This window comes from Cebus imitator, unplaced genomic scaffold (genome assembly GCF_001604975.1).
Source record: "Cebus imitator isolate Cc_AM_T3 unplaced genomic scaffold, Cebus_imitator-1.0 Scaffold39, whole genome shotgun sequence".
NCBI classification, from domain to species: Eukaryota; Metazoa; Chordata; class Mammalia; order Primates; family Cebidae; genus Cebus; species Cebus imitator.
In genome coordinates, this window is record NW_016107354.1 from 2,392,085 (window position 1) to 2,406,178 (window position 14,094).

Consider the following 14,094-nt stretch of genomic DNA (forward strand, 5'->3'; position numbering starts at 1 on the left):
TGCATATGGACATATCTTATCTCCACTGTCTAGGTCCTTCTCCTTTTCTCTGCTGTCAGAACTGGTGAGTACTTTTTTTTTTTTTTTTTTTTTTTTTTTTTTTTTTTTTGAGGCAGAGTTTTGCCCTTGTTGCCCAGGCTGGACTGCAGTGGTGCAATCTTGGCTCACCACAACCTCCTCCTCCCAGGTTCAAGTGATTCTCCTGCCTTAGCCTCCCAAGTAGCTGGGATTACAGGCATGCACCACCACACCTGGCTAATTTATTATTTTTAGTTGAGACGAGGTTTCTCCATGTTGGTCAGGCTGATCTCGAACTCCCAACCTCAGGTGATCCTCCTGCCTCAGCCTTTCAAAGTGCTGGGATTACAGGCGTGAGCCACTGCGCCCCACCAGAGAGTACTTTTATATGATCTTGATGGTCCTTGTCTTTAGAAACACACTTGAATTCATACCAAATACTATTCATCAATAATGTAGCAAATATGTGGGACTTTTCTTGAGTAGTTCCATTTATTTCTTCAGCCTTGTTTTTTTTTCTTTCCCTCCCTCTCTTTTATGTGAATTGGGCCTATTTTATAAGTATTACATACCAGCTTGAATTAATCAATTTTTGCAACTGTTTTGCATCCATTGGAATTTCTGACATATTTTTCTTAATTATAAGGAAAGCAAGAAGAATATTTGAAGTCTGGATGATTTTAGGAACTTCTAGATGCCTGAACACAAACATTTAACTGTATTCCCATGTGATCTGTGCTATACCAGCAGTGTGGGCAAAGTGAGGCTTGAGGAGCAATGTAGGCAGTTTGGGCTGGACTCTGGCAATAAATGTTGACCTGTATTTTCCTTGAGGAGATTTATTGAGGGCTCATTTGTTGTTTAGTAATGTGAGGAGATGTTTATCAATGAGACAGTGACTTCCCAGTGTGCGCCAAAGTGTACCGTTTCAAAGTATGTACCACTGTGGCGTGTAGTGGGACCAGGCCATCATGGTTGATTCTTACCTTAGCAAGCTTTGGGTCCCTTCCCTGGGCTGTCAGATATTTTTAAGCAAAATGAAAAAGCATACTTGGAATCTGCAGCGACCTCACAGGCAAATAATTATAAGTGGCTAAAATATGTGGATATCAATTTTACATTTAGGAAAGCTATGTTAATTAATAAATATCCACAGAAAAAAAGTATATAGTGTGCTCAAATTAGTTTGGAAAAAGCAAGGCTAAAGGGGCTTCTCTTCCTGCTAAGGCTTAACCACTATTTCAATTTCCAAAGAAGACCCAAAGGGAGGATTTAATATGCAGTTTTTTCAAAACTCTTTTTGCAGATGGATCCTGTTTTTCAAAAAGCACCTGCTAATCTCTTGCACAGTTCCCTTCTGCAGCACACACAGACAGTGGAGCATGCTGGTGCCAGCCCAGCCTCTGTGGCATGGACGTCCACCTTGGTCATGAATCTTAAGAAGTTGAGGACATTGTACTGAAGTATAGAATTGTCTGTGAAGTGGGAATGATGGTCCCTACTTTATAAGGGCTGGATGTGAATGCAGTCATGTTCCCCAACTTTCCTATGTGTCCAGTGACAGAGCAGTAACATTTAGGGAACAATAGAATTGGGAAACCATGATCACAGGGCAGTCTCTGATGACACTGAAAAAAATGGTTTTTCCTTTTACTAAAATAGAACAATCAAGACAGCCCAGTACGTTAGGATATTTTACACAATTTACAGTACTAGTGCGATACTGCACAATAGCTAAGGTGTAGTACAGGCATGGGAGCGTGACTGCTTGTGTCAGATCCAGACTCTGCTTAGTTAGCTTTAAGCAGTTAGTCGACCCATCGGAATTTTCAAATTCCCTAACTGGAGAATGCAGATAATAATTTCACCCATTTATAGGGTTGATGGAGGGATGAAAAATTCATGTAAAGTGTTACAACCTCGTGTATGAGTCAAGGCCCTGGGAGGGAACACTTTGCACACTCTATGGCGTGATTGAAGAGAGTAGTGAAGGGACCATTCACAAAGAGTGGGCTGGAAGGGAACCAATGACGGTGAGGCACCCAAGGCAGCAGCAGGGAGCAGTGACTATCCTTAGACCTTAAGGGGGAAGGGGACAGGATATTGACCTGCAGCTGGGGAGAAAGCTGTAGATGCAGAAGATGCCCTCAGCAGGAACTGTTTCCCTCAGAAGAGCAAAACAATCACTGCCAATGTGTGGCCCAGGAGGGAGGGAACCAGGGGAATAAACTTCCATCATTCCTGATGTCATCCGTTGGCCAAACCCAACCACAGTACAGAGTGGACGGAGGGGCAAGTGGATATTAGGCATAGTAAATGTTAACTAAGGTTGAAGGGTACTATGCAGTTAATTTCCTTTTTCCCCTTGGTCACAAGTTCTATAGGATTGCTATTACAGGTGTAACTTTTGGAAAATTGGAAATTACTTAACCTCATTGTGCCTAAGCTTTCTCTCTCTCTCTCTCTAAAGGAGATACTACTAGTTTATTTCCATGATGTAAGATAATAAGTTAATACGCATTAAGTGCATAGAACAAATAGTGCCTGACCCATAAGTAGGCGCTCATTACACATGAAGCAATGAGCTGTTTCCCTTCCTCACAGTTTCAAAGAGATGTTGACACGTACATTCTGCCTTGTTGCAGAGACTGCACACACATACGTAAGAAGGAGCTTATTTTCCTCCTGGGCCTGGCCCTCTGTTGGAAAGTTGAATGCCTTTCTCATTTTGTTACTTAGAGTGGATAGTTCTCCATTCTGGGCCTCAACTCAGTCTCAGAAATCTAAATATGTTTTTCTGATGCTGATGGTAACTTTCCTGTAATGTACTTGGCACGTCTGAGAATATGTCGTTCTCAGTCCCTCTCTGTAGCCTGTGGTTAGCCCTGCCCATTAAATCTTGGTACTAAAGCACACATCGTCAGCCCCGCTGCCTGCCTCCCCACAGGGGCCAGCACAGGGCAGCTCAAAGGGCCTGTCCCCTCTTCTCAGTCTCCTTTCTGTCTCTGTTTTTTCCAAGGCTTCATTGTGAACCCCCTACTCTACTCTGCCTTGCATTTAACCCACTCCTGTCCCCCTCCCTCCACCATTTATGTTTATCGTAATATCCTTTTGCCTTTCTAGTTTTGCCAGGAGCAGCCTGAGTCCTTGGTTTTGAGGTCACTAGGATGGGGAGCATCACCCTAGCAGGTGATGGAAGCCTACACACCTTCAGGGAAGCTGAAGGCTTTTGCATGGTGATGATGTGCGTAGGAGTTTCTGATTCAGTGGGACCCAGAAGGTAGCAGGCCAAATACTTGAGGTGTGTGCTCAATGTTTAGTTATGGGGAGAAACTGACGTTACATTAACAAAGCCAGCATGCCAGTCTCTTTATATTCAAAATGAGAGATTAGAAGTGTTTATTATATGTCATATTCTGCACTAAGCAATGTCTTAGAAAATACAGTAAAGGAGTTAACATTTAGCTACTCAGATACATTGCTCATTCCCACCAAACAGCTCTAATGTCTAGGGTTAGTTTGGTTTCAACCTTTCAGCTGACATGCACCTCCCAACATCAGGTTCTGTCAGCCAGCTGGTTTCAGGGTTGGTGGCACCTCTATTTGCACCTTGCCCTTTTGGCAGTATAAACATGTTCATCCAAAGTAGCTCTCAGAGAGGACTGTGGTTTTTACCTCCTCACCAAATGTGCTATCTTCTTTGACAGAAATGGAAACAATTTACACTTTACCAGTTATGGAAGAAGCAGCATGTAGAAACCTGAGTTAACTGGTACCATATTTCCAATTTATTCTAGGGATGTTTTAGCGTTTCTTATAAACTCGCACCCCAGGCAGCTGCCCAGTTGGCTCGCCGTTTAATATAGCTCTTTTTTTTTAATCACTGAGAAATGCTTGGATAGGAGGCTTGCCAGGACCTCAGTAGTGTAGCCTATATGTAGTCTGTTTATTCATTTTTTCAGCAAACACTGGAAATTTTCCCAGCCTGCATTATCATCAGGTCTTAGGGTTGCAGATTATAGCAGGATATTCCAGGGTGTCAGTGCTTGGGAATGAAAGGCTCATGATTTGGGGAGATCAGTCCATTTGTTGCAGAGATGCTGATATAGCAGGGCCCAGTTCCCGGGGGATGCCAAGGAGAGCGTGAGGCCCCAGAAAAGGGTCCAGTCCTAAAGGGATTCAAGAGTACGCTCAGTCTAGGTGGGCCCAGGAGGGAAGAGGGAAAACCTTTGGCGCTAGGACTCAATCAAAACTTCCACAGAAGCAGAATTTGAAGTTGCTGGCAAAAGGAGTTGCTTTTGTATCCTAAGTCTTCTGCAGTTGGGTTATCCCTTCATGTGCATGGGATAGCAGGTGGCCAGGGCCTTGTGCCAGTAATTAGGTGGGGACTGGAGAGGCTGCTGAGACTGAAAGAAAGTGCAGAATTTGGCCCCATTTAGGGTAGTGCGGGCGGCCCTGTTTGCTTCCAGCTGTGGAACTTGAGTCATTAGGGGTCCTAGCCCGATGCTTTGGACACATGGCATAGTCCAGAGCACTTTTGGTCCTGGCATCTGACCCTGGTCATCCTCACATCCTCATCTTTTCTGGAGCTTAATGACCCATTGTCTGAAGTCACTGAAGAAAGCTGTGGAAGGCCAAGGAGAAAACCCTGTAATGTAATTGACATGATTCTCCCACTGTCCATATAGGAACAGTAGCGAAAGTCACATGTGTCTAGCTTTACAGTTTACAAAGGAAGGAATCTGGGCTGTGTTAAGTATCCTGGGAATCTAGGTGCAACTCACTTAAACCCTGTTTGCCTTAGTTTCCTCATTTATAAAACAGATAATAAAAGTCTCTGCCTGGCTCATCTAACAGGTTTTTTCATTTGAGAGAATAGACTTTTTCCTTCTGGGCAAGAAGAAAGAGAAGACAGAAAGGAACAAGAGCAACATTAAGGTGGGGCTGGGACAGGTCCAGAGGAAAGGCCAGGAATTGGATTTTTGATGTAAGTTGGTAAGAAGCATGTTCTCTTCTTCAGATTGCCTAAAATTGCACCATATACCTTTGAGTGGGCATTGAAATTGCTTCACTTTACAAATCACATTGTAATTTTGTTTTCCCTGATTACAAAAATAACCCATGCTTATAGGAAAAAGTTTAGAAAAATATATTAAGTATAAAGAAAAGCCAGGAGTGGTGCCTCATGCCTGTAATCCCAGCACTTTGGTGCTTGAGGGGGAAGTATCACTTGGGCCCTGGAGGTCAAGGCTGCAGTGAGCCGTGAGTCCACCACTGAACTCTAGCCTGGGTGACAGAGTGAGACCATGCCTAAAAAAGTAAACATTAAAATAAACCATAGTCTTTTTACTGTTAATATTTGTTAATATTTGGATATGTTTTCTCTTTCATTGTTCATATATCTAATATTGTAATAATAGAATTGGAGCTGAACGTGGTGGTGGCTCACACCTGTAATCCCAGCAGTTTGGGAGGCTGAGGTGGGTGGATCACTTGAGGTCAGGAGTTTGAATCCAGCCTAACCAACATGGTGAAACACCATCTCTACTAAAAATACAAATATTAGCTGGGTGTATTGGCAGGTGCCTGTAATCCCAGCTACTCAGGAGGCTGAGGCAGGAGAATTGCTTGAGCCTGGGAGGCAGAGGTTGCAGTGAGCTGAGGTCCTATCATCTTTTTTTCTTTTTTAAGGCTTATTTCTGACATTTCAGTTCTACCTTGCATGTCTTCAGCAGAAATAGTGTATAAAAAAAGAAAAAAGAATTGGAATCATACTACATATTCAATTATGAGACCAAAGATTTTTCAGTGTTATTTATATACGTATGTGTTTTTAGCTTTGTTTTTACAAAAATGAAATCATACTTTTTATTAGGGTTATCCAGAGAAGCAGAACCAATAGGGAAGATACACACACACACACACACACACACACACACACACGCACACAAATAAATTTATTTTAAGGAGTTGGCTCAGGTGATTGTGGAGGCTGGGAAGTCCAAAATCCATAAGCAACTCTGCAGGCTGGAAACTGAGGCAGAAATTAATTAAATCTGTTGTTTTACAATAGAATTCCATTTTCTCTGAGAAATCTCAGTTTTTGTTCTTAAGGCCTTCGACTGATTGGATGAGGTCCAGCCAACTTATGGAGGATAATCTCATTTACTTAGAGTCAGCTGATTGTAGACGTTAATCAAATCTACAAAATACCTTCAGAGCAACATCTAGACTAGTGTTTGATTAAATAATAGGATACTGTATCCTAGCCAAGGTAACATATAAAACTGTAACATATTGCATACCCCAATTTTATGTTTTGATTTTTTTTTTACTTTGCATATCATGCACATTTTTGCATAACACCAAACATTCTACAATAATTTGATATTTAATGACTATATTGACTTTTCATCAAATGGCTTCCTCATGATTTATTTAAAATTTCCACATTGTTAGATATTTAGGTTGTATCTGGTTTTTATTATAAATATTCTTATTAACATCTTTTTGTGAATATTCTTCTGTATGTTTTATTAGTTCCTAGAAGATATTCATTAGCATGGAATTACTGGGTCAAGGTATGAAGATTTTAAGCTTTTGATGTACATTGCTAACGTTTCCCTGGGATGTTGCTTCTCAAAGTGTGACTCTTGGGCCAATACCATCAGTATCAAAGTGGATCGACTGGTTTGATGTTTAAAATGTGTATACCTGTGATATATTAGCATATGGAAATATCAATTCCTTGGGAGGCTGGAACCATCTTTTTTTCTTTTTTAAGGCTTATTTCTGACGTTTCAGTTCTACCTTGCATGTCTTCAGCAGAAATAGTGTATAAAAAAAGAAAAAAGAATTGGAATCATACTACATATTCAATTATGAGACCAAAGNACACACACACACACACACACACACACACACACGCACACAAATAAATTTATTTTAAGGAGTTGGCTCAGGTGATTGTGGAGGCTGGGAAGTCCAAAATCCATAAGCAACTCTGCAGGCTGGAAACTGAGGCAGAAATTAATTAAATCTGTTGTTTTACAATAGAATTCCATTTTCTCTGAGAAATCTCAGTTTTTGTTCTTAAGGCCTTCGACTGATTGGATGAGGTCCAGCCAACTTATGGAGGATAATCTCATTTACTTAGAGTCAGCTGATTGTAGACGTTAATCAAATCTACAAAATACCTTCAGAGCAACATCTAGACTAGTGTTTGATTAAATAATAGGATACTGTATCCTAGCCAAGGTAACATATAAAACTGTAACATATTGCATACCCCAATTTTATGTTTTGATTTTTTTTTTACTTTGCATATCATGCACATTTTTGCATAACACCAAACATTCTACAATAATTTGATATTTAATGACTATATTGACTTTTCATCAAATGGCTTCCTCATGATTTATTTAAAATTTCCACATTGTTAGATATTTAGGTTGTATCTGGTTTTTATTATAAATATTCTTATTAACATCTTTTTGTGAATATTCTTCTGTATGTTTTATTAGTTCCTAGAAGATATTCATTAGCATGGAATTACTGGGTCAAGGTATTAAGATTTTAAGCTTTTGATGTACATTGCTAACGTTTCCCTGGGATGTTGCTTCTCAAAGTGTGACTCTTGGGCCAATACCATCAGTATCAAAGTGGATCGACTGGTTTGATGTTTAAAATGTGTATACCTGTGATATATTAGCATATGGAAATATCAATTCCTTGGGAGGCTGGAACCATCTTTTTTTCTTTTTTAAGGCTTATTTCTGACGTTTCAGTTCTACCTTGCATGTCTTCAGCAGAAATAGTGTATAAATTTAGTTTTCTGCTGTAGGCATCATAGATAGAACTGATGCTAGGGAAAGCCCATAGAAATGTACACTGCACTTCTTTGGAGTTGAAGCATTGAGGAGATCAATCATGAAAGGATATTTTTAAATGTTTCATTTAAAACATGCCCAGTAAATAAACAGTTGTTTCCAGCCAGATTTTTAAGGTGTTTTCTGAAATCAGGAAACTGTAAATATTCACTTTGGGCGCATGAGAGAAGAGATTTCTTAGGCTCCAGTTACATGTCCCAGTGTCCAGTTTTTTCTGCTGCGATCCCTTCTCACACTCTCCTAAATGTCCCCAGCTGTTCAAATCATCACCAGCACGGAGGAAAGCAGTTTGATGCTCTAAGGCCTGGAAGTGTTAGGTTCTCCCTGCATCACCCTCAGGGTGTGCATGGCTCAGCCCTCTTGAAGGACCTTTGCATGAGGGCAATGCCTAACAGAGCCCTGACAGATGGCTATGAAATGCAAACGTGTTTTGTGATTGGATGCCTTTTTGCACCTCATAAGGAGAAGGTCTCCCTGCCATCTGACCCATCCTGCCTTCTATTGCTAAAACAAGTCTTCCTAAAACACAGGCTTCTCTCTTGTTCAAGAACCTGCAATGAGTTGCCATCCTTGAAAGAGGAAGTATCAGTTCCTGAGTCCAGGTTTAAGGACTCTAGAGTCTGGCTCTTCCTTGGCATTGTTTTCCTTTGCTCTATAATATGCAGCTTCTGCTGACTGTTGTTCACATTGTCCTGCCAGTTCTAAGGTCTGCACCTCTGCTCGGGCATTTCCGTGTTGTCACCACATGCCCCCTCCCGGCCTGGCCCTACTTATTAAATCCAGACACTGCGACTCCATTGTCTCTCACACGTCTGGCCCTGCAGCCTTTCCTGTCGCAGCAGTGAACCCGGGCGCGTACTCCTCCTGGTGCCGCTGACCGTTTCACATTTGGGGTTGGTTTCCCCAACTTGATTGTGCATTCCTGGTTTGTGGTGACCACATCCTCTCCTGTTCTCAGCCCTCTCCGATGGCTGAGCTGCAGACCATACCTAGAGATGGGCTGATTGGCTGGGACACAGCGGAAGGCCTCTGTCGTGGTTTCACTGTGCTTCCTGGAGCTGGGGACTGCTTGGGAGCTGGACCCAGTGTTTTCATCCCTGTGCCTCCCAGCCAGACCCTGTGATGAAGAGGTCAGGGATGGCTCCTTCAGAGGCTGCAGTGTAGAGTACATCCTTTTTTGGAATCCCGGCTACCCAGTTCTTAACCCCCGTGCTAAGGTCCTTCAAGAGGGCTGAGCCATGCACACCCAGAGGGTGATGCAGTGGGAACATAACACTTCCTTCCAGGCCTTAGAGCATCAAGCTGCTTTCCTCTATGCTGGTATCACTTATTTTTTTCATGTATGCAATTCAGAACTGCTCACTTAACAAATATTTCTTAAGAGCCTACTATGTACTAAGCCCTATTTTAGGAGTTGGAGGATATAGCAGTGAATAGGGTAGACTAGGTTTCTGACCTCATGGACCAGACGGGCAATATCAAACAAACAATGAGAATTTTAGATAACAGTGGCTTGGTGGGAAGCAGGATGGTCGCTTCAGGGCAGATGGCTAAGGAAGGCCTCCCTGAGGACAGGGTATTTGAGTTGAGGTTGGAATAATGAAGTCGGACTAACTATATGATCTTGGGAATGAATGTTCTGGAAAGAGGGGTCAGTAGGTACAGCCACGAGAGTTCAAGGAACCAAAAGGAGGCCCCCATGGCTGAAGCACGGAGGTCCTGGGAGAGGCCAAAGGGGATGGTGGTAGATGTTGGGCCAAGGGTAGGTCCCGCAGGGCCTCGTAGGGCCTCTGGAAGGCTATGAATTTTCTCAAGAACATGCGGAAAGTCATTAGAGGACTTTAGCAAGTGAGTGACAAGTTCTGGTTTATTAATAGTGTTCTTTGAACATCAAACACAATTATGTAAGATGATGTACATAAAACATGTAGTGGTGTGCCTGGTACACAGAGGTGTTTCATAAGAAGTGATTATTGTTTTCACATTTTGGAGACAGAATGGTTACCTCCTACCGTTTGACCTTAAAATCTGAGTTTTGTGGTAGGCTGAATAGTGGCAGCCTGAAAGTGTCTATGTCCTGATCCCTGGACTTTGTAGGGATGTTAGCTTACATGGTAAAGGGGAACTGAAGTTGCAGATGAAGTTAAGGTTTCTAATCAGCTGACCTTCAAATAGGGAGAGTTTCCTGAATTATCCAGGTGCACCTAATGTGATCACAAGTGTCTTTAAAAGTGGAAGAGAGGACAGAAGAAAGAGTCAGAAGGAGGTGTGACTGTGGAAGAATGGCCATGGAGATGTGATACCACTGGCTTTGCAGATGGAGTAAGGGGCCACAGACCAAGAAAGGAGGTGGCTGCTAGAAGGCGGAAAAGGCAAGGAAATGGATTCTCCCCTAGAGCCTCAGCGTGGAATGCAGCCCTGCCAGCATGTTGATTTTGCTCGACTTCTAACCTCCAGAATTGTGAAATAACAAATTAGTGTTGTAAGCCACTAAGCATTTAATAATTTGTTAGAGCCACAACAGGAAGCAAGTACAAGGTTTTTGCACCAAACATTGTCAGCTCCAGTTTATTACACTCCAGTATTACCCATGAGCCATGCAGTTTTCATTCTTTCTTGAGTTCACTGTCTATTGATTGGTGCCTACTACATGCCAGGTGGTCTGAGACAGCATCTTTGCTTTTGCAGAGCTGACTATCTATGGGACTTGCTGTTTTCTGTAAACTGTAGGAGTACCAAATTCCAAATGTGCCTCTAGGTGGCACATAGTAGCCTCTCAAGTACCCTGGCGAAGTGAGTTCCACTTTTAATTGACCCAGGAGGGCAGGAGAAACTACAGAGCTCATGGTAAGGGATTGGGCTCTTAGCCCTAGGCTCTGCTGGGCTGGGCCACCCAGGCCCTGGGACAGCAGGGCAGGGATCAGGTCTGCCTTGTACTGGCCTGGCTCTGCTTGAAGTCCACCTATCTGCCCTTTTTTCATCTTCAGGGCTCAGCCCACAGGCCTCAGCCCACAGGCCTCCTCCAGGAAGCACCCCTACTACCCCAGGCCACAGGAAGCATTCCCTCCAAGGTCTGCCCTTCCCCCATCAGGGACTCCGGGCCAGCTGCTTCATCTCTTGGGCTGTGGTTACTTTCTCTTTACTGTTGGCTCCTGTCTGTGGAGACAGGCCTGTGCCAGGCATACATTTAGGGGCTCAGCAATGCCTGTGGTTTGATTGGTTGGGGCTAGATCCGAAGGGCTGCTATGTGAGGGCTTTTGCTTTATCCTTTTAGGGAAGTTCACTCTCTCCGGTTGCTTCTCCCTCTCCTTTTGGAGACATCACTAGAAACCTCAGCAGGAGGAGGAGCCCAGTGTCTGCGCCAGCCCATCTTTCACACTGTAGCTGCCAGAATGTTCATTCCCAAACCCAACTCTGACCTAGTTCCTCCTACAGTGGAAAACTACCGAGGATCTCTTCCTCCCTTCACCCCATCTACAGCTATGGCTTTCTGTGTTAAAAAGAAATAAATAAATGAAATTTGCATGTACCCTTCTTTTTCAATGAGGTATCACATGGAATGTTCATCATTAAGCATCTGGACTCTGGCATCAGACAGACCTGGGTCCATATGCAGGCTCTGCCACTTAGCTGTATAACCTCCAGCAGGCTGTCTAACCTCTCTGTGCCTCACTTTCCTCAGCTGTAAAATGGGGGTGTGACACTGACGACCCCTAGTTCATAAGGCTGTTGTGGAGATCAAATGTGATAAGGTCTGTACAGTACTTAGCAGAACGCCCGGCCTGATAGAGCTACCAAATATATGTTAGTTAACGTTACTAGAGCATAAATTAATTTTCTAATTTCTAATTTATAACAGTTATAAAGCCCATCAGTGACAATAATTTGGCTGTTCGGATGAACAAAGGATTTTTAAAAACAGATTTCACCGTTTATTAGGTTGCTGCAAAGGTAATTGTGATCTTTGCCATTTTTATGGTGAAAACCGCAATTACCTTGGCACCAACCTAATAGAAGAGTTTTAGATTTACAAAACATTGTGTGATAGTGCAGAGTTCCCACATGCACTGTACCCAGTTTCCCCAGTTGTCAACATTGCATATTGGTATGGTACATTTATTACAATTAACAAACCGATATTAATACATAGTCAACTAAAGTTCATAGCTTATTCAGAACTCCTTAGTATTTACCTAATAGGTTTCTTTTTCTGTTGCAGGGTTCCATCAGGGAAGGTACCATAGTACATTAGGTTGTTACATCTCCTTAGGTTCCTCTTGGCTATAATAGCTTTTTAGACTTTCCTTGTTTTTGATGGCCTTGACAATTTTTAGTTGTACTGCTCAGGTGTTTTGTAGGATGCCCCTCTACTAGGATTTATCTGATATTCTTCTCATGGTTAGACTGGAATTGAACACAGAAATGTAAAGTTAGCAGATAATGGATGACCACTCCAGTTTTCCCTTAGTCTCAGCATCCATTAAATTAAAATCTAATGTTTATGGGAAGTCTAAAAACATGGTTTGAAAAATCACTGGAGAAGATCAAGCCTACACTCCCTGGTGTGACCTACGAGGTCCTTCTCACTCCAACCCCTGCTGACATCACCAGCCTGCTTTATCACTCCTTCCTGCTGCAGGCACCCCCAGCCTCTCAGCATTCCCCTAATAGGTCTGGGCATTGAGGCATATCGACTCATCCCCCAGGAATGCCTTCCCTCCTTTCTCTGGCTGCCTAATTGCTTTCTAGTCTCTACACAAAGACTCTAAGATCCAGTTTAACTTTTCCTTCCTCCCTGATTCCGTTCCCAGTTTCCCCACAGAGACTGACACTGTCTCCAGGGCTCCCAGGGCACATCTCTCTGTTGTCCTTGTCAGCTCTTGTGTCTGTCTCTTCCTCTACACTGGAAGCTTCTTGAGAGCAGGAGCTGAGTCATAATCCTCTCTATTCCTCATGTCCAGCATGAGCCTGGCACACAGTAGGTGCTTAAGAGATGCTTAATGAATGACTCTGATGTTAGAGAAACGTGCGGTTTCTATCCCAGCCTTAGCATAGAGCACGTTGCCTTTGTCCTAAGCAAATGGGGTGCTCCAGTGGATAATAGATACCGGTGATTAACCCTTGGGTGGATCTTTTAAGGCCATTTTCTTCCTGCCCCAGAGGGTACGGGAATGAAGTGTGAATATGGAAAGGGCCACCAGGGGGCTCCAGGATGCAGTTCACCAGCCCAGGTAGAGAGGAAGGCTCAGTGGTGGCTTCAGCAGCAAGCCTTGGTCTGGCAGAATCCTAAGATAGTGTGTAAAAAAAGAGGTCTGTTTTGCTCCTGATGTGCCAGGCTCTGTAGCAAGGACAGGATGTACCAGCCTGCTCTTCAAACATGTGTGGGCCCCTCACTGTCCTTTGCCCCAGAGGTCCCAGCCTACAGAAAAAGGAACAAAAGATCCTGAAAGCCAAGAAATAATATTTGCAGGAAAAATGGCCTTGTTATATGCACGAGCAGACCTTTACTTCATTTGGACTTCCTAATTTCCCTTTCCACGTCAGTGTTCGTAATTCTCCTTGGATTGCAAACTCTTAATGGATATTCCTAAAGACAAAAGTATCACTGAGAAGTTGAAGCCAAAATCTTGGGGCTTTTTAAAAATTCTATAAGGAGAGGGGAAAACAGCTGAGTTAATTTGAAATAATGAAGCTTGAATTAGAAATTGCTCTCTGGGGTCAGTAACATCCACCGTTTTGTTTTTTTGTTGTTTGCGTTATTAACAGTAATACTAACAATAGCTCTTGTGCATTGGGTGCCAGCTTCATGCCAGGCATTGGGATGGAGGCGTCTGCCTGTGCCAGGCATTTGTTTTTGGGCATGCAAGGGGAATTAAACCAGTATAATCCCTGCCCATTCTGCTGCAAAGATATTATCTCCATTTCATAGATGAGAAAACTGAGGCCCGGGAACATTGCATGATTTGTCAAGGTTAGAAATCAGATTGTGTCTAGCTTCAAGACCGGAACGCTTTCCAATCACCCAGATACACCTCAAAAGGATATGAAATAGTTGCCAATCTTAAAACATATCTGTGTCCCAGGGGAGAGGAAGGGATGGGATTATTACACAAGGCAGAAATGCATAGGCATTACAAGTACATCCACCATTAACAATAATGATGAAAGGATGATAATATCTTACTGT

General features: G+C 42.9%; 1 protein-coding gene across 1 annotated transcript in view; it reads left to right on the plus strand.

The window, feature by feature from the left end:
* Positions 1 to 14,094, plus strand: part of PARVA (parvin alpha) — a 151,115-nt gene that overhangs the window by 21,135 nt on the left and 115,886 nt on the right. The gene's annotated exons all lie outside the window — the stretch shown is intronic.